The sequence below is a fragment of the Anoplolepis gracilipes genome, chromosome 11, assembly GCF_047496725.1.
Source record: "Anoplolepis gracilipes chromosome 11, ASM4749672v1, whole genome shotgun sequence".
Lineage (NCBI taxonomy): Eukaryota > Metazoa > Arthropoda > Insecta > Hymenoptera > Formicidae > Anoplolepis > Anoplolepis gracilipes.
Genome location: NC_132980.1, coordinates 7,376,297 through 7,396,237, shown reverse-complemented (window position 1 = coordinate 7,396,237; position 19,941 = coordinate 7,376,297). Strand labels below are relative to the sequence as shown.

The 19,941-nt window shown below is 38.9% G+C and overlaps 1 protein-coding gene and 1 long non-coding RNA gene across 3 annotated transcripts in view; one reads left to right on the top strand and one right to left on the bottom strand.

Moving 5' to 3' along the window:
- The window catches only part of LOC140670939 (uncharacterized), a 28,533-nt gene extending 25,672 nt beyond the window's left edge, over positions 1 to 2,861 (bottom strand). Inside the window, exon 1 of the long non-coding RNA XR_012047649.1 lies at positions 2,743 to 2,861. This is a non-coding gene — a long non-coding RNA (uncharacterized lncRNA). The remainder of the gene's footprint in view (positions 1 to 2,742) is intronic.
- The window catches only part of LOC140670932 (uncharacterized), a 246,676-nt gene that overhangs the window by 21,728 nt on the left and 205,007 nt on the right, over positions 1 to 19,941 (top strand). The window lies entirely within an intron of this gene.

Below are 19,941 nucleotides of genomic sequence, written 5' to 3'. Positions count from 1 at the left end.
TAGGATCTTCCTCATATACAACCCGGTCATTACGGGCTGGCCGTCCATGTTGAAGCTCCGAGAATTCTTTCCCCCCCCCCCCCCACATACACACACACACACACACACACACACGTACACACTTAGCTTACTTTTAGTCGTTTATAACAAATTTAGGTTGCCCAGAAGAAAATCCGCGACGTGGAATAATGTACAATTATCCGGTGAGAAAGCCTGTCCGTCGTCGGGCGCAATTAGAGTACATCCCGCCCGCCGCCGCCGTCTCCGTCGATTTCATTTTTTTTCATAAATCTCCGCCGCACTTTATAAGCGGTCTGATCCTAGATTAGAGTTAATTTTGAAACGGCGGACCGATGGCCGAGCTATAAGTGGATTTTTTTCTGTCGGCGATTCGGCCATCGCCACCGATGAGTGGATTGGATTATGTATCAGCTCACGGAGCCGCGAATATCTGATCGACGAATAACGAATATGATGTAGCGTGTTATTCTTTAAATTCACTACATTCTCTCGAAATATCGATCCTTCGATCGCCGCAAGAAGGTACCGAGTGGATCTGCTCACAGTCGAAAATCTCGCGTAGCGTGCATTGAATTACGCAGGTTCGATTTTGCGTGTGTAAAGTTTTTTCTATCACGATATCATAATTTTATTAAGAGTTTTGAATTATTTAAAACAAAAGAAAGCTCTCTTAATAATTAATGCTGACTTTAAAAAATCTTTGAAAAGACTTCGCACAGAGGTTCCTTTAAAGTTGAATAAGTCTTCAATTATTAATCGGATAATTTTCGGTCATTATGATTACTTTCATAATTTTATAATATACCTACTCAAATATAATCAAATCTGGTGTAACAACTATTGGAATTCTTGAAAATAATTTTCGTCGATACTTTCAAATTTTCCGCATCAATGTCTCTTTAAAGTCGAATAACTCTTTAATTATTAATCGGATCGCTTTCGGTTATTATCATTACTTTTATAACTTTTAATGTACTAATCAAATTTGGTGCGAAATTGGAATTCTTTAAAATAATTTTCGTCGATACTTTGGAAATTTTTGCAGCGAGATTTTTTTAATATTGAATAACTCTTTAATTATTACTCAGGTCACTTGGACCATAATAATTATCTTAAAAAATTTTTAAAAACTAGTCATTTCTTGAAATTCTGACAATAAAATCTGAACGTCGCATTATGAAATTTGTTTAAAATTATATTTTTAAGCTTTTGTTGCAAAAATTGTTTTTCAAATTATCAAGAACTCTTAAAAATACACAGAGAGATTGATGTAGCTACATTACATTCGTTATTCGTCTAAATAAGCATTTCTTTCTCTCAAATGTTATAAATCTTATAGATCTCTAGCCAACCTTATATAATTTATAAAATTCAAACTAAATTATCTCGTATGCGAGAAAGCAGAGAGACAAGAGAGAAATGAGGAGGAATCAAGCGAATTACATTATTGTCGTTCTCAAAATTAGCGCGAGAAATTTAATCGCCAATCTGATTTTTCGCGATTGTCGCTTACGATTGGGTATTGAATGTCAAGCAAATCAGCCGATGTTAGTAAATGAAGCACCGCGAATAGTTTCGTATCGCAATACAGAGAAACGGTGACGCTTCGCAAAATGCAATTTAGCTCGTGATTATTGATTGCCTTTGTGTCGACAAACGTACGCGCATAGGATGTGTCTTCCTTTGATTATCGCACGGAAGGATTGTAGCCTTTAACTAGATCTCTCATCCCGATATGTACACATTTCTTAGGTAGCGTCCAACGGAAACGAATGAAGTGAAAATAGCGAGTGAAATGAAGTAGCGAAATTTTCAAAGAGATTCTTTCGTAATTTTTGCATATCAGCATGATGTTATCATTTGCGCGATTAATTTCGATTAACTGCACCGGATTCTGAGAATGAGAAAAATTTGTGTCTCTTCTGTATCCCTTTTCCGTGTTCTCTTTTCACGTAACGGATTGTGAAATAAAGTACGATATCGCCACTCTGAAATTGAGCGTTACGCGAAAGCCCGGTCGGAAACTAATGCAAGCAATAACGTCGGTTTAAGCGTGGCTTAATGACTATAACTATGGCTAGGATTAGCAGCTAACTTGGTCGTAAACGTTTCCTTCGGGACCCGGAAGGCTTATTTAGACTGGCGTGGATACACGGAGCCACGGAATATCGCTAACCGAAAACGTGCTCCCGTATTCGTTGCCCGAAATGTGAGATACGAGCTACTTGGAGGAATATTCTCGCAGATATTCAGTAGCGGATTTCCTCATAGATCTCGATTTTTCTTTTGATCAATGTAAACATTTTCATTATACATGATAATCGATAATTCACGTCGATGTATCGCTGCACATTAAATCTCCTGCATATGTAGGTGCAAATATTTTATTTTAGCCTTGTGCGTTCTTATATTTAAATGTCAAGAATATTTTTAAATAAAGTACATCACAAGTATCACATATGTTATTATTTTTTTCTTTAATTATAAAATGTTAATATTATAGACAATTAGATCAAAATCGCTACTAATCAATTAATAATAGATAATATGATTAAAACGACCAAACTAGCCAATAAATTCTTTATTTAATAATACGACGTTTCGACCATTTTGTTATGGTCCTTTTCAAGTGTCACTATAAGGAATACAAAATAATAATAAATTAAGCACAGAAGATAAACGTGAAAAAATCAATTAAAGACAAATTAACTTAGTACGTACATTCGAGTAAAGCAAGGGTGTATAACAATGTGTTGTAAACGTGGAAAGTACTTAAACATTTCGCTGTTGTAATATTAATAAGACGAACCAACAAAGTAACGAAACACGTCTTGTCAAAACAAATCTTGAAACTGAACTGACGATTTTAAAAACATTTTAAACGACCTTTATCTTGTCGTAAATATTATTTAGATTTAGAATATTGAAAAGGACCACCACCAAATGGTCGGAACGTCGTATTATTAAATAAAGAATTTATTGTCTAGTTTGGTCGTTTTAATCATATTATCTACTGTTAATATTATATACAAATTGTCTCTCAAATTTATCTGACAAACAAAATTTTATATACTATATAAATTATACTATATATTCGCGACTATAATTTTATTTTCTCTTATCTTTACGATAAATATACGTCATACCCTCTGCGTACCTCTTTTATACATAATAGGTTGTAGAATCTGTTTTTGTAAAACAGAGTGCATGCATATCGCGTATGCTTGTTTCGATTTTAATCTTTCTTCCATGCGTAGGAGAACCGTAAACCCGCGTGAAATGGCGCGAGAACACAATATGAGAGAGACGCGCGCTCGGATACACAAAGTGGCACCTCGCTCCGGTGTAACGCTTACCTTAATTGCAGTGGCAACGACGGCGAAGTGTTAGAATGCGGTTACGACGCGGTAGTTCGAGTTGCTCGAGAGTAGTCACGGTATCACCGGCACTTCTTCTCGCATACGTCCGTTGACGTATTGTTCGAGTGTTCTCGCTGAGAAATCCTGTTTCCGCCGCGAGACAGATGCGAGACGACGTTAAAATGTAAGATTCCGAAAGTTATATATGTTGTCAAATTACTTCTAATGTTATTTAGGAAATTACGAAAGACATGGGTAATTAATTTATGCTAAACGTGTCAAGTAGATTTTCCTTTAATTATGTTCTTTCCGTCAGTTCATTAATTAATAAATTTTGAAGAATAAAAATAAATAGGCTAAACTCGGGTAAAATGGCCATGGTTTTTTAAAATGCAAAAAACATACTTTTATTTTTGTTATTTTTTAATAGTGTTTGACATATTAGCTTCACTGAAGCTTAAATTGCGCAATATTATCGAATAAATTAAAAGGAAAATATTTAATAGAAATTTTATATTATCAAAATTGTACAACATAAGCATTGACCAACTTTTAAAGAAAAGATGACCATAGTGACGGAAAGATGGTCATAATATTTATAAAAAAATAGTTAAAACGAAAATAAAAATTATATAGGTCACATAATGCACATAAACTACTGTAAATATCGATTATCGTTGATAATGACTAAAAAAGCGCATTATGTAGCGATTATTGAAAAAATTACAGCCTATGGCCATCTTTTCCGTATGAATCATTATACCCTAGTTTACCCTAAGTTTCTTCAACTGAAAATAACCATCGCGACTATTCAGAGCGACGTGGAAAATTTTCGTAAGCGGATTTTTTTCAGCGCGCAATCTTGTATCTATTACATCGGATAGATTATCATTAACGTAAGCTGATTAATTGCACGTGAATCAAACAGCGAGTTTGCTTTTTATTGCGATTTGTGAAATCGCAAAACCGCGGAAATATAAAATTACGCACGTTGTCACGCGGTTGTCGAAAGTCCCACTAAATAATATGATCGATTAAATTATTTTGATGCGCGTTATATTTTAGAAACGACATCTCGCGTTGCCGCGAATTGTTGAATTTTTTAATCCCATCAACGAGAGAGGGGCCGATTCGACCAAAAACTGCGCACGCCACTTCGCCATTAATCTTTCACACGTCTGTCGTATACGAAGATCATATCTCCATATCGAAATGCATTCCCAGCGTTGCACATCGCGGTACTGTAAAAATCGAGCGCTTTTAGAGCACTGCCGGGATATCTCTTTTATGGAGCCGATTATGATGCTTTTATTTCGCGTTTCGATACAGCGGAAAATAGTTAATTTTGTTTTCTATTGTTACATCAACGACCGTCAAAACTGTCAGATTATTGTATATTGCATATGGTGTTTTTGTTAATGACGGGGTTCTTTAATGGAATCGCTATCGTGTTTTACCAAGCGAAAATTTGATAGATGAACTTATCGCAATCGTTGCTCGGTGGTAGGTTCTTTTCAGTTGTGCAATCGAACGCTGTCGATCGAGGGTATCTAATGATTGAGGAGATTGCAGGTTACTCGTTGAGAATTTCAAGCGGGTATCATAAGAGGATTCTCTGCAATCCAACGAACGTTTCAAGTAGATACTCTGATTGCGATATATCTCGAAGAATAACGAGTATCATAAATTTGCACCTTCTCTAACAATTGTGCTCGTCTATAGAAATCGTGTCCTAGCTTTTAATGGCGATGTTGTGTACAAATCGTTTTAAAAATGTTATTTTTTTTTATCGTGTGTGTTAGATTTTGCTTTCAATTACGATATATATGTGAATTTCAAATTTTTGAAAAAAGTATAAGTTTAATTTCTATTTAAATAATGTAACAATAATACGTGCTTTTTAGCAGGCTATAATTTTACTTTGATCTGACTCTACCTGTACAAGTTTTATTTGAATAATTATTATATCGCGTATTATCAGAATAATTCTTTTTGGAGACGCGCAAATACTTAAAAAGAAAAAGAAAATAAAAAGAACGCGGGGCGTCGTTGAAGGCTCAGGAAGGTCGTTTCAGGAAGGGAATATATAAAAATATGTGCTTAAGCCTTCAATCGCCCCAGCTACGTCGCGATTTACATGAGAAGACAAAAACTTGCTTTCGAGGCGTCTCCCCCCAACCTCGCGGCGAGCTTTCGCCGCACCCGTAGCTTCTCTCCTTTCGCCCTCACACAACCGTACACACCCTCCACGTGTACACGCATACACGTACGCAGGATTGCGCAGTGGAGTGTGCGAGCGCGACGCAAGGAAAAGCTGGCTCAGCGGGACTTTCTCTCTCGCGCGCGCGCGCCGGTACTTTGCATTTTACAATAGCAAAGATATTATGTAAAGCGTCTGTGCACGCGCAAGCACGATCACGCACGCAGCCTAACGCCGCACGCACACGCAGACCTGGCCGTTGCGTGTACTTAGTATACCTTTACAACACCTGGAGAAATATGGTATCGCGTAACTGTACACATATACACGCGTCGCTCATATAATCTTTACATATGTACGTGTATCTCTGCGCGCGCTTGAGCGTTTAAGCTCTCTCTTTCTCCTTTTCTTCCACCGCGAGACCGTCGTCGTCGTCGTCACTTATTCCACTATTTTAAATTCTCCGTCCGTGTACAAACTATCTGCGCGCGAGCCTCTGTGGGGGAATATATATTCTTGTATGTATGCATACGATGTATCGGCAAAAAGACGGAATGAGAGAAAGAGAAAAGTAAATGGTTATGTCGTTCGTGTATATATATATATATATATATATGTATATATGTACGCACACAAATGCGCATTTAAATTCCGTCGTCTTTTTTCGCGAAGCACTCTACCTTATCTTACGTAACATTTTCTGTCTATAGTCTGTATCGTGAATATGTATGTATGTGCGTGCCTAAGAGAGATATGCTTACTGTTTGGCTAACGAATGATAAGAGAAACAGCGTTCTGGGTTAAGCTAATACCCGATATACTTAATAAGTAATGTTACATTGCGTGAATAATCTTATTAAAATGAAGTTAAATAGGGATAAAGCGTCTTCTTATCATTCCCCGCTTGCGTAATTGTTAATTAAAGCGATGTAATAGATATTTAGTTTGTTATAAGTTCTTTTGAACATACCTATATACGCAGCAATTCTTTTGTCGCATAATCGGAGGAGTGCAGTATTTATATGACGGTCAAGACACAAGAGGGATGCAAATTCTCTGCGCGCGAAAAGGATGACATATTCTTTCCATTTACAATTCTCGGAGCACTTTGTTTCTTTGTTGCCGGACTCAAAGAACGAGACATACGTTACATACGCGAGGAAAAAGAAAGATCGCGCCGCTATCGGGCTAATATAGGGTCGCAAAAGGTGAAAGGATCTTGATACGTCTCGACATCTACTTTCTGACTTACAATTAGCCTCACGGGCAGGATTCCTGTCTTCGCCGCCCTTATTGCCAGAGAGAGATGCAACGGCATTCCCTCTATATTCCTTGCCGTGTCGGCCTGTAAAAGAAGAGTAGTCTAACGCGGGTATCGATTCTTCTCGTACGTGCATGTGTATTATGCATGTACGGTATGCTCCACGAGGGCATCGGGTTATCTATACGAGCCATTTTAACGCGGTGCATTGTCTTCCGGTGAATTGCATTCCGTAGATACTGCCGCGCCCGGCTGTCGCAGCATCAGGCTATCGCTCGTTGTATCGAGGCCGTTATGCGATTCACGCACCGCCGCAATAGCGGCGCGATGCGCGGAGCGGGTTTGAAAAAGTCGACGCGGATACAAAGCGCAGGACGAACGCACGAGCGAGCGCGGCCGCGCGACTCGCCGGCGCGCCGGTGTCGGGCGAATGAATTTCGTCGTAAAAAAAATTCAATCAAAATGCCACGTACGAGCGAGAACCCCCCCCCCCCTCCTCCCCCTCCCCCTTACCCCTAGCGTCCTATTTTTTCTTCTCCCTTTCGATACCTCTAACGTAACCGTCCTTGTGAGAGCGATCGGCGATCCATTATCGCTTACAATTCCGCGATACACGCAGGTTGAGCTCGGCCGAAATTCAATGGCGCATTTTTTGACGTAATGTTTGAAAAAAATTGGTATCGGAATATTTTTTGCTTTAATTCCTTGCTTCTAACTTTTAACGTGCTCGCGATAACGGTGTTCGCTGTGACGGATTTGGATATGAAGATCGATGAAGATCCGTGAATTGGTGTTCTTATAATTCATGTGATATAATTTATCTATTCTTATATTATCTGGTGTTTTTTTTTTACACTCTTTCTGGAGTCACTGCAATGTTTATAGCGCATCCACTCAGGGATGCATAGAATTTTTCTTTCTGCAAAAATGACGTCAATATTTCTGAGAATATCCGAGTACGTACTTCTCTGTTTTGCGAGAATTTTTAATAATTAATCATTGATTCTTCCATATTCAAGTATCGAACGCGAGCTGCAGAGAGTCCGAGAGTTCAGCGTGGCTAAGATTAGTCTTTATTAAATCGTATAAAAACTTATTATTAATGTTTTCGATTCTTGTAAATTTATCATACAATTTATATGCAAAAGAATGTTACATATAACAACTTTAGTAAAAAAAAAGATATTAAGCAAATATTTTATACAATACTTTTTGTAAAGATTTTGATCGATATTTTTATATTATTCAATTGCCGATATTATTAATATTTTTCAATTTAACGATATCTCTCGATTTCTTATATTAATTATCATTAAATTATTTTATTTATAATTTAGTTTTCTATTTTGTTTTTTATTTTCTGTATGCAAACACTCGCTCAAGTCATAATTAATTTTGCGAATTTTTTTCTTATCCGTATCCATGCTTCTTTTTTTTCGGAGTAAAAAGACGTGAAGAATTCGAGCAGCGTGGGATTACTGGCGTAACTCGCACACTTGACAATGCGGAAGGTGAAGGTTATTTATGTGGCAGTTCTTAATTAAGTTCGTCCTGTAATCGGCGTAAGCCACTTTACGAAGAGAATGGTCCCGTATGTTCGCTCAATTCTCGAGTACGCTCACTGAACTGACAACTGACCCAATACTCTGCAATATGGCAACATTGGTACAACACACACACACACATACACACACACACATATATATATATATATATATATATATATATATATATATATATATATACATATGTGTACGAATGTAAGGCTTACGCGAGATGCGCTGCTTTGTATTCATATCTCAATGGCGAGAACTTTCTAACGATATTATGAACTAGGCTAATCCTTTCCTTTTACCCGTTCCCACCCCGATCCTCGCATATCTCCGCAATTTGTATCCCCGACACAACGATTCGGGTAATTGTGTTTTATTACCCTATGAATTCCCCCGCGTTTTCTATCGAATTATACAGAGTTTCGAGAGTAGTTGTGTACTAATGGTTGACCCAACTTTGATTGCTTACTTTATTAGTGCGTCGCAAGCTTATTACAAGCCACTCCGCCAACTGATATGCGAATCTGATTGTTTAGCATATTAAAATTTCAATTTGCATCAAGTCTGTATGAAGTGCTACGAAAAAATTTACGAAAAGTGACGCTCTTGCACTCTCCTAACATTAATAATGTTGTTGAAAAATGTAGATTTGAGGAGCTAGTGGCTACGGCGGCGGCGGCGGCGGCGCTCGGTAGCATCCTAGTAGTTCTAACATAAGTGATGAAAAACTGCGAGACACACAACACAGACACGAACTGGGTTAAGCCCTTGACGGTCTAGATTTCGTATTTTCAATCTTCTCAGAGCTGCCTAGAGCCAAGACCGCGCCATCAAGTTGCATAAAAGTGTAACCTTTGAAAAGGGCACGTGTGTACTTCATCCAGCTTTCGACAAGAGCGTGCTCGCGACGAGGAGCACTTAGTTGGCGACGTATAAGATGAAATATACGTTCCCTTGGCGTTACACCAATTTCTACGAACGGCGGTCCACTTTAAACACTCGAGCGGTATCTCCTATTTCAAAGCGTTTCGCAAGTTATTAGAATTATGCGCGGATACTAGCGGCCATATCCGCCAGAAAGATACTACCGTGCTAGTAATTGTGCGGTTAATGTATGCAAAAACGATGCAAATTTATCGCTTGTTGCGCGAACGATTTGCATATCTGATGACGGATGCTTGTTGTAAAACGTTGCTATGCATTATTTAAGTACGCCAGCCGCATTTAACCCTCGCGTTTGCGGCGGCATAATATGTTCCAAAGTATATCTCTCCTCTCGTCAAACGTTATCGCACGGTTACGTTGATTTAAGTTTATTTAGAGCACGTCGATTTATAATCCTCGCGAAATTGATCGACCATATGGTCGATTTGCGATCCAGCGAGGATTATTATCGCCACGTGTAATGTAAGCCCCGCCGCGCTACGTTAATGTACTCGCAATATCCATTCCAGCGATTAATCAGATTTTGCCTGTTGTTCGTGCGTTTTTAATGCCTGACGCTAATCGCGGCTCACGTTTTGTCCAAAACGCCCCGTGTGTGAACGCACGAACCGGCGTATGCGTCCTACGCACACCGGGACCGATAATGAATGTCGGCCCATGCAAATTGGGTTAATTGAGTTTCAAGTCGAGCTCACGCGCGCGCGCGTTCGGATCAGATTTTTTATCGTAAATTTGTACACGTGGCTTTTTAGGACTATTAACTCCCGTGTACAAAATTCCGATCTAACGTAACGGGGATGCTGATTTACGTGTGCACCTACCGCGGTTCGACATTGTGGGCGCGAAAAATTATTAGATGATATATATGTATATGTACATATCGCACATCGTCTCGTCTCTACTTGGCCACTTTTTTTTTGCTAAAGTTACCGCGCGATTTACTACGCTGTCATTTAACCGCTCTGTAACCGGTGGGTTTAATCTCCGCTCGCGGAGGGTGCGGGCTCATTAGACTCGATTAGTCTGCAAGCAGACACGCTTCTTGATGTTCTCCACGCGCACCCGACCATGCACGTATACGGCGGCGAGACGTGTACATACACACACAGGCGTGCAGTCTGCACAAACTCGATGTCACCATTAGAATTCAGGCAGCACGTTGGTATGTATTTCAATGTATATATTCACGTGCGTTATCCCCGCTCAAATATATGCACCGCCAAGTGTATATGTACCGTAAGTGCGGTGAATTGTCATATACGGATGCGTGTATTCACAGGATCTATCTTTGATATTACATAGGGGGGAGGGGGTGAATAATTGGGTTAAGTAATCCTACAGAAACTGTTTCTAGATGGAGAAAGAGAAAAGAAGAGATATTTTTATATTTTTATTTATAAACTTTCGTTTTAAGTACGATAAATTTGGATTGACGATTAAGACTGTTGACATTTTAATATTCAATTAGAATTAGATATATAATATATTTGGCGAAATAGGACGTACTATATTTAAATGACAAGCCGTGTTACCTGCTGTATTTTTACGACGGTTGCATTGTCATTACGCGACATTCGGCATAGTGAATATTTGGCATGCGGTACGAATAATAGGAGCACTCGTACATTGCACTGGAATCGCGCGGTACATTGTATAGGCTCGTTAAAATGTATCACGTGTTACGGCTCGCGTGTCGCACGAAGACCGACACAAGTCTTTGGATTTCCGACTTGTAATGTCATTGGCATACGGAAATGGCACTTTAATCAGTTTCAATCAGTTTGTGCCATGTACGTGTGGACTTGTCGATCATCTGCACGAAGCCAAGTTAAGATTTAGATCGGATCAGTAAAAAAAAAAAAAACAGTAAAACTATGAAAACTTTACGTGACATAATATCGCAAATAAAATAGAATAGAATCTGTAAAATGAATGTAAATGATTTAACGCGAGGATTATCAGTTTAAAACGATGTCGTGTGCCGTATCATTTGTTCTGCCGACATTTAATGTTAAATCTTTGACGACATCCGTGAAATAATATTATTTTAATTAATACAGAATAGCATTTCTTAGAGTCGCACAACAGTCGCGACAATCATACACGTTAACAAGAATGATTTTTCACACGTGAGTTAATCTCCAAGTATTTTATTGCCCCTTCAACGTGATAAATTAGTCGTAAAGGTGAAAATCATGATTGAGTCTGACGTAAATATTTGATAAAAAGGGACAGCTCCAACGGGGCGCATGTTGGTGTGGAAATAACAAAGTCAAATGAATCGAACTCGAATAAAACTTTGACCGGGCTCATTTAACTAGCATCGCCTCGCAAACTTCGCTGTGATTAATCTTGCTAGATGATGGATTTCCAACGTGTCAATTAGTCACCGCAGACGGTCAAATCTTTACAGAACGCCGCCGAAAATAGAGGTGGTCATTTACCTTGAGCATGCTGAGAGTGTTGGGTATTGTTTTGTGACGAATGTTTCGTTTGCCAAACCGAGCTAAAAGCTTGGAGCGTGACGCGAGACTCGGTCACGGATGAACACGTGGAACGCAATACCGTTCGTGACGATTAAGTATGGCCGCCGAAATGTACATTGAAATCGGGGCTGTAAATATTCGAGTATCGAGTTGAACTTTTCGAATAATTGAAATGAATAGAAAGAAGAAATGTTTTTTCCTGTGTCGAAGTATGTGCGCGAAATGTTATTGGAAAAATTCGAATTACACAATATATATATTATCTTTGGTATTCGTAAAAACCGTCAGTTTGTCCGAGATGCAATAAATGCGTTTTCTTATATATTCTTGTAATAATATTTTGTAATGTATATACTGTCATATTGAGATAAATTTTTATTCCGTGAAAAGGAAGAAAAAGGTTGCCAACGTCGATATAGAAGCTTGTGATTCTCATATGGTCCTCTATGATCTTTGTCGCTATCCTAACGTTGGGATAAACTCATTTTGTCGACAGCTTTCGGGATTCTTGTTATCCTCTTTATGCTTCAGTGCTCTTTCTCGCTTGCTCGCTCGCTCCTTCTATTTCTATAGAACTCTCTCTATTTCTATACTTTTTCTTTTTTCTCTCATCCAGACACCAGGAAGGTCCATTATCTTGGAACAGATGACGAGTAAGCGTTCGCTTAATGAAATCTTCGTAGTGATTTTACGAGGAAAGTTTTGTGAACTGGATGATAGGTGCAAGAGAGTGTTAGAAAGAGAGAGAGACAGGGAAAGATTTTGAAAGGGCAAGCAAACGGAGAGAGAGAATACTTATACTTCTCTTCGATGCTTCTCCGAGTTTTGAACATGTAGTATAAACGATATTTTTGGCTGGCGGTTTCCAAGATTTTAAAAATAAAGGAAGCATGCCTGAATGACAAGCAGAAATAAGTCGGCATTAAAATTTCTCTATTTAAAGTATTTTAAATTATATATCCGCGCGGGAGATATTATTTTTATTTTATTAAAAATGAAGAAAATCTATATTCGAATTAATCTAGATTACTAATATTTTTACACATTTTAAGCAAGCATAAAAATGATTTAAAAATATTTCTAATCGAGCATTAACTTTAGTTTGTCTTTTTTATTTTTCATAAAAAAATATTATACGTATTTCTCGGAAGAGAGGATCAGATCTTTTCTCGACAAACCCGCATTAAACGGTTCCTTCGTTACAACGGATGATGCTCTTTGCCGCAAGAATTACTTATATTATGCAGAGACCGCGCGTGCTGCGCGTTTAAAATTGTAAGCATCATTCGACCGAGTTTCCGCGCTCGCCGCGCCAAGAGAATACTGAAATAATTTATGTCGGTCAATTTCTCTCGGCACGACCTCGGTCTGAATCTTTCATGCGGTCGTCCCGCGCGAGAATGCAATCGCTGCACCGGCTGAATTTTAAATAATGAAGTCCAGATTACATCCGCGAAGGGAGTTAAGACCTTTAATAAACCGGAAAGGAGATCGTAAGGGGTACAATTTAGTGTTGGGGGTGCGAGGATGCTCTTTCAAAATCTATTAAATAGATCTATCGAACACGCTTCGCGGTTGTAATAAAATATTTTACATATATATATACGATACATCTCTCGGGCGAAATGATGAGTTAATCGAGAGGTTTCGAAGCGAAAAGTGAAACAGCAGATTACTTCCGCGCGACCTTATTCTCGATTTAAATCCTGCAAAAATCGACCACCAGGTACATCGCTCGGGTACATAGTAATCTTTTATTAAATCTCACCCTTCGCTACTCTTTTGCCTCTCCCCCTTCCTCGAAAACTTGCTTCGGCCCCAATCTTCTTTACGCCCCCTTCGCTCCTTTTCTCCGACAGCCGGTTGCCTTCTTTTAACCCATCAGACCGAGTTCCGACTACTTTAAATCCGGTTTCCGCACCACTAATGACAAACGTCTGCCTGATTTCCGTACGTTTGCTTTCCGTTTCGTCGATTCGCAAGAATATAAGATTTTACAGGAAACAGAAATCTCGAAATTCTGACGTACGTACACAACACATAATAATTTTGATAATATCTATAGTCTCGCAACGTGTACTTAATCGTTATACGGCTAATTGAACTCAATATTCAGCATTAAATGATAATTTACGGCCGCAAGACAGTGTTATTCGGCAACGAGGAGACCCGCAGAGCTAATTATTTGCGCTTTATGGACTGCGTTATTGATATACTGAATCAATAGCGCGTTAACGACTCAGGCAAAATCGACGTCGCGTCGATTCAGATCGAATTTAAGCTACAATCTATTCGGTGACATCGTTATTCCGTTCAAATAATGACTCAATTGAATACTATAAATTATCGATTGAAGTTACTATTAAAATTCATTTAAATTATTAGAGCGCGAACCATTACTCGTCACTATTAATTACTTTTAATTAATGACAAGTAAAGCATTGACTGTTCTTTTATTTTACGTATTGATGGTTTAGTGTGAGTTATTGAAAGTACGATGTTGCAATAAAAACGAAAATTCGGATAATATTAACGGAACTCCGAATGATAACAACTTAAGGATGAACAAAATTCTGCTGAGACGTTGTTATTAAATTATATTATTTGACCAATTTCGACATTCTTTAAAGGAAATTTAAATTCTCGAGTACAAAGAGGATGATTTAGATTTTCAGATTGTTGTGCAAGTTCTGTGTACACTTTTTCTTTCTCCCTCATTGCACGTAAAAGTTATTTGATGATCTGGAACATTTCAATAATACGTCATGTCATAATTTGTGAACCAAGGTTTATAAACGGTGTCTTAAGAAATCTTCGCAGAAGCCTTTATTCACTTTCTTTTCTTATACGAGCTTTTATTTAATATATTATAATTGCATAACACAGATATGTCAGATTCGCAAAGATAGCGCACGAATGGAAAGAATTAAGTCGTTCTCGTATTACTCGGCAAAGGAATTCCACGGAGCTTTAAATTGTTTGTCGAAGAGATAATGTTCAATGCAATATATGAAAAATTCTGCATATCGCAATGTTTTATGTGTATAGATTTCTGTCTTTGCACGTGGCTTTTATTGAGACAAGCTTGTATAAAATATGCGCATCTCTCACATAAACCGTAAGGAGAAAAATCTTTTTCTGAACATTTATCCACAGAGTTTCGCTCGAAGAGTTGTTTAGAAGGGAATGAAGAATTAAGTGCGGCTTAAAGAAAACAGATGCGCCGAATAATTCGAGACAGGTCTAGAGAAAGATTTTGGGCGGGAAGAATGATATAAGATAGTTTAGCTCGTTCGTACGATCCTCCCGGCTCGTCGAGACGAAGTAGATAATTTTCTTCCGCGTCGCATCGGGATGCCGGATCACTTCAATCTGTATCCGCCCCAATAAACTTACTGTCACGTCCGACAGATCCTCAAGGCAGCTTCTCTTCCACAGTGAAAAATCTCTTTTATCTCCACATCCCCTGACTTCCTGCCGCAACGAGCCACTTCCGGCTTCTGCCTACCTTCGATCGGAACGCGCTCGCGCGCGCGCACGCCGAATCGCCCTGATCGCCATAATGGCTACATTTCTGGCAGAGCCCGAAGAGCCTATCAGTAAAAGCGAAAAATGAGATTTCGAGAGTAATGCAGAGATTGTACGTTATATGCAATTTGCTATTTTACGTAATCTCGTAATAATTCCGTAATAATACAAGGTGTATTAAAAATATTTTATTAAATTTCGTACCTTTTTTTGTTTTTATAAAACGTACGTTTATTATAACAATATTTAAGTTAATTTACATTAGCCGAATTCTTTTTGCTTTATGTACCGGATTCTAACTTATTGTTAGCTTATTCACAAAAGGAGAAAATTGACTTGCTCTTTTGACAACTTTGAAATCGATTGGTTTCGTCTTAGTGACTATTTTAATTTGAGGCCATTTGTCTCAACTTCTGAAAGTTTAAAATTAAATATCTTGATAATCAAATCAAACATTAAAATTCTATTAAAATAAACTTTCCGCTACTTTAATAGACAAATAAAGTTTTAATGCGTTTATACTTCTAAAAGTTTAATCGCGATATTAAGAAGCTCTATGCTCAGCTCTATGCTTTTAATTCTTATCGAAGATAAAGTTGATTGTGAATATCACGATACTGTAAATATTGCACTGAAAAGGAAAAAAAAAATAGGTACTTTAATTTACTTTTTAACTTTGCACCAAAGACCACACTTATCGCGCATTGGTTACAATAGCGACATTTATTTGATTCATCTATTTTCTTGTTTCGTTTGACTTTGAATGAATTGCCGTGTTCCTTCAATACTGTGAAAAAGAGTTTCGTGCAACGACTTTGTCTTTGCCTTCGGCTCGCATATAATATTCACTAGGAGCTGCGTTACTTTATATTCGTAGCGGCGCCTCTATCCGCCTCTCCGTCTCTCTCCCGGAAGAACGAACTTCCCGAGGGTTCGAGTACGTGGTACGTAGAGGGTGCACGAGCCGTCTGTCGGGGGAGGGTTCCTCTTCTACAGGGTTGGCAGGGTTTGTTGGTGACGCGCGGGGGAGTAGCAGGTATATTAGATAAGTTCTGTCGCGCGAAGTAGTGCGGTGGAAACTGCGTTCTCGTTGGGGGATGACGACAGTCTTAGGACAAGGGGTAGAGAAACTGGTTACCCGTGTCAAGGGTTTTCTTCGTGTCACCCTTCTCCTGTAGTTCGCGAGGCGGTTCTTCATTATGAGCCAAATGGAGAAAATTGAAAGTGCCGTATCAGACACTAGGTATTCTCAATGATCTTCGTTGCCAAGCACGTGTCTTTAAATTTAATGCTAATTAATTTTGTTACCAACATTAGTTTCATTTTTTTACACATTTTTTTAAATTTACATTATATCTTATTTATCTTTGAATACAAGTTATTAGCCTTTTTTACATGCTTTCTTTTTTATATACAAGCTCTTTACTATCTCTATTATTTTCCTTTTAATTCTAATTTTCCATCTCGATAGATTTTCCTTTTTAGATATAGGGTATTTTAAAATTTATCATCAGACTTTGAAGCGATATTACATGAATTAGAAATACTTCATCGCACATTCGTCTCGTTCATTGCTCATCTTTGAGCTATGTACATGTAATTGAGTGTCTAGTTAATGATTCGTTAAGCGAGTCGATAAATCTGTATTTACGTACCGCACCGGGAAGACCGTTGAAAATTGCCTTTTCTCCTGAAATATTACCGGAAGAGCGGAAACGCGCGAGTAACCGTTTGCCCGCGTCAAGGGTTTCTTCCTCGCCGCGCTTTGCCATAGTCGGAGGTAGGGCTGTTCTTCATTAGAACCTAAATAGAGAAAATTGAAAGCACCATATTGGAGCCGCTGCTCGGCGTCGTAGAGAAAGCTCAGTATACTGCTTAGTACGTCGACTGCTCTCGATGAAAATTCACGCGCATGCCAGTAATGTATATAGAGATTGCGAAATATGATAAAGTTCAACTTGCAAGAGAATAGAGGAATATGTTTCAAAATGAGTTCAACAAGAAAATCTCGTCTCTTGTGCAAGGTAAATAAATTCTTAAATAATTTAAAAAAAAATTTTTTTTTTTTTTGCCAATGTTAACCCTTACTCCGTATTGTTATTTTTGGAACCTTCTAACTGCACAGGTGGGTCAGTGTATTTTCGATAAGTTTATCAATATGTAAAAGTGTTTTAAAAAATCCGAAAAAAATGTATATACCTTCTTTGAACATTCTAAATAAAGACTAAAATAATAAATTTGAAAAATAATTTAGTTAAATCTATTATTTTATGATTATTTGTTTTCGAGAAATTGACGTTGTTAGAAAAATCGCAGACAAAAATGATCCATCAGTACGGAATAAGGGTTAATTATATATTTTGGCGATAGTTTAGGAATAAAATGGAATATAATTGAAATCACAGCTCATGAAAGTAGGAATTAAACGTGATAAGCGATTATACGATTATCACCGTCGTATTACACGTTTTTATTCTATGCTTCTCTATATCATTTCTCACTTTCTCTCTATCTTCTTTCCATTTGGTGGGTCGCATTTAGAAAATTACCGTAGAAGATCTTTGTGTAATCGAGCGTTATTTTAAGAACGGCAATTAACGCTCTCGACAGTTTAGTCGCAAATGTAATTCACGACAGAAATAAATATTTTTCAGCGCGTTGTCTGAAAACTAAAATAAAAGACTCTCAAGAATCATAGGTCCTTTTTTAAATTCTAGAAAGAAAATTTCTGTTCTTCACCATTTTGGCTACGTGCCACATCTCACATTAACCTTGTCTTTGAAGGAATCTCAGCTCCCGTATTTAGAGTTTCACGTTTGCGAAATAAAATCGAATCTGTGATTTCTGATCGACAAATTCGTACTACAATATCGATAATAAATGTACGAATTATAAAAGTTTTAAAATGTTGCGCGGATAAATTAGTATATTAACAAGTTTCGAAAGAAGACGACCTTTGATCACGAATTTCCACGAATCCCCGAATCACCGAAGCGAAATCGTTCGAAACAAGTATGCTCGAATTAAATTGGTTAAAAATATCGATACTTCGTTAAGTTTTCGGGTCATCGCTCGCATGAGACCCGAAAGCATACGGCTTTAAATCTCGCAGATACGCGCGTACATAAAGCTTACGCTGCTAAATCACCGAGAGCCCGAGGAAGAGGAGGGGTGGGGGGATGGTTAATTTGTTCGTTTCAGGCGCGCGTTTCGCGTGATAAATCCGGTTCTTGCCCGTGCCTAAAACTCGGTGAACTTTGTCGGCGCTATCGCGACGCCGGGCAAAACGACGCGACGCGACGCGACGCGACGCGACGCGACGGGAAGAGGACGCGAACGGATTCCGCTAAAGCACCACGGCCGAACAGAAGCGTTCGTTTAACCGGCAGTTAAGCCGGCAGTCGCGGGGAAGTCGCCACGAGAGGAACAAATCGCGTCTGTAAACGGTAATTCAAGGCCTGCCACGAGGCGGGTCCGTCGTCTGAATAATGCATCGTGCCACACGCTGTGCTACGTGTGAGATCGTTCCCCGATGCTGCTGTGCAACCGCACCAACGTCGTCGCCGCGTGTGCGATGTTGTTGCGCGGCAGCAACAACAACACGGCAATCGAAATAAAATGCGACGATGCGGACGAAACCACTCCGGGTAGTTAATCAGCGGAGCCGCATCGCTCACACGCGACGAATACAGAATAATCGGCCGTCCAGTCATCGTCGATCGATAGCGCTTTTAAAGGGTCAGGCTACGTGTCTACAATTCTTGCTACGCACGATACTGCCCGCGATATCACGGGCTGCGCGTTTGCTCGAAACAAGCATTGTTATCTACATCGACACGATGTAAAACATGCGCGATAATTAATTGAGAAACGGTTAAAAGCTATCGGCAATATACGCGGGCCTTAGATAAAAGGATTTAATAATTTTTCAAAGTAAATTAAAGAGAGGGAAATCGGTGATTTTAAAGCCGGCGGATTGCGCGCTGGTGATATAAACCGTCCGAGTCACGACGATCTACAGTCAGCGAGACACGCGGTGATTGTGCACGCGACATTAGATAGGAATGCGCGCATTCGCCATTCCCAGCAAACGGTTTGCTTAATTAAAGCGGGCAAAGATTCGTTCCAGCAAGTGGAAATCGGTTGATAGATATCGTTGCAAAATGTATCATTGCGGCGGCCGCCACAAAGGGGCCAGCGTTTCGCTTTGTGGCGCGCAATTATGTCTGAAACGCGTCACGGACTTTAATGAAACCCCCTGTCAGCGACAAGTATTCGACTATTTCCGTACTTTGCGCGACGCGTTGCGCCAACTATTGATCGTTATTTATTGTTGACGAACAGCATTGTCGCCGCGTTGTTTATAACCCACCTTTCGTATAAAGCGTTCGCTCGCGGGGGATGGAATATATAGAGCGGCCCTGATCGCGTAAAAACGATAGTGCGCGTTCGCTCACGCTTTTTTTACCTCTAAAGAAATTAATTGAAATTTTGCAAAGTATTCTAATTACGTACATCGCGCGGGCGCGCGATAAATACGGGCGAGATACATATATATTTCGTTGCAAGAATATTCGATCGCTTTTTT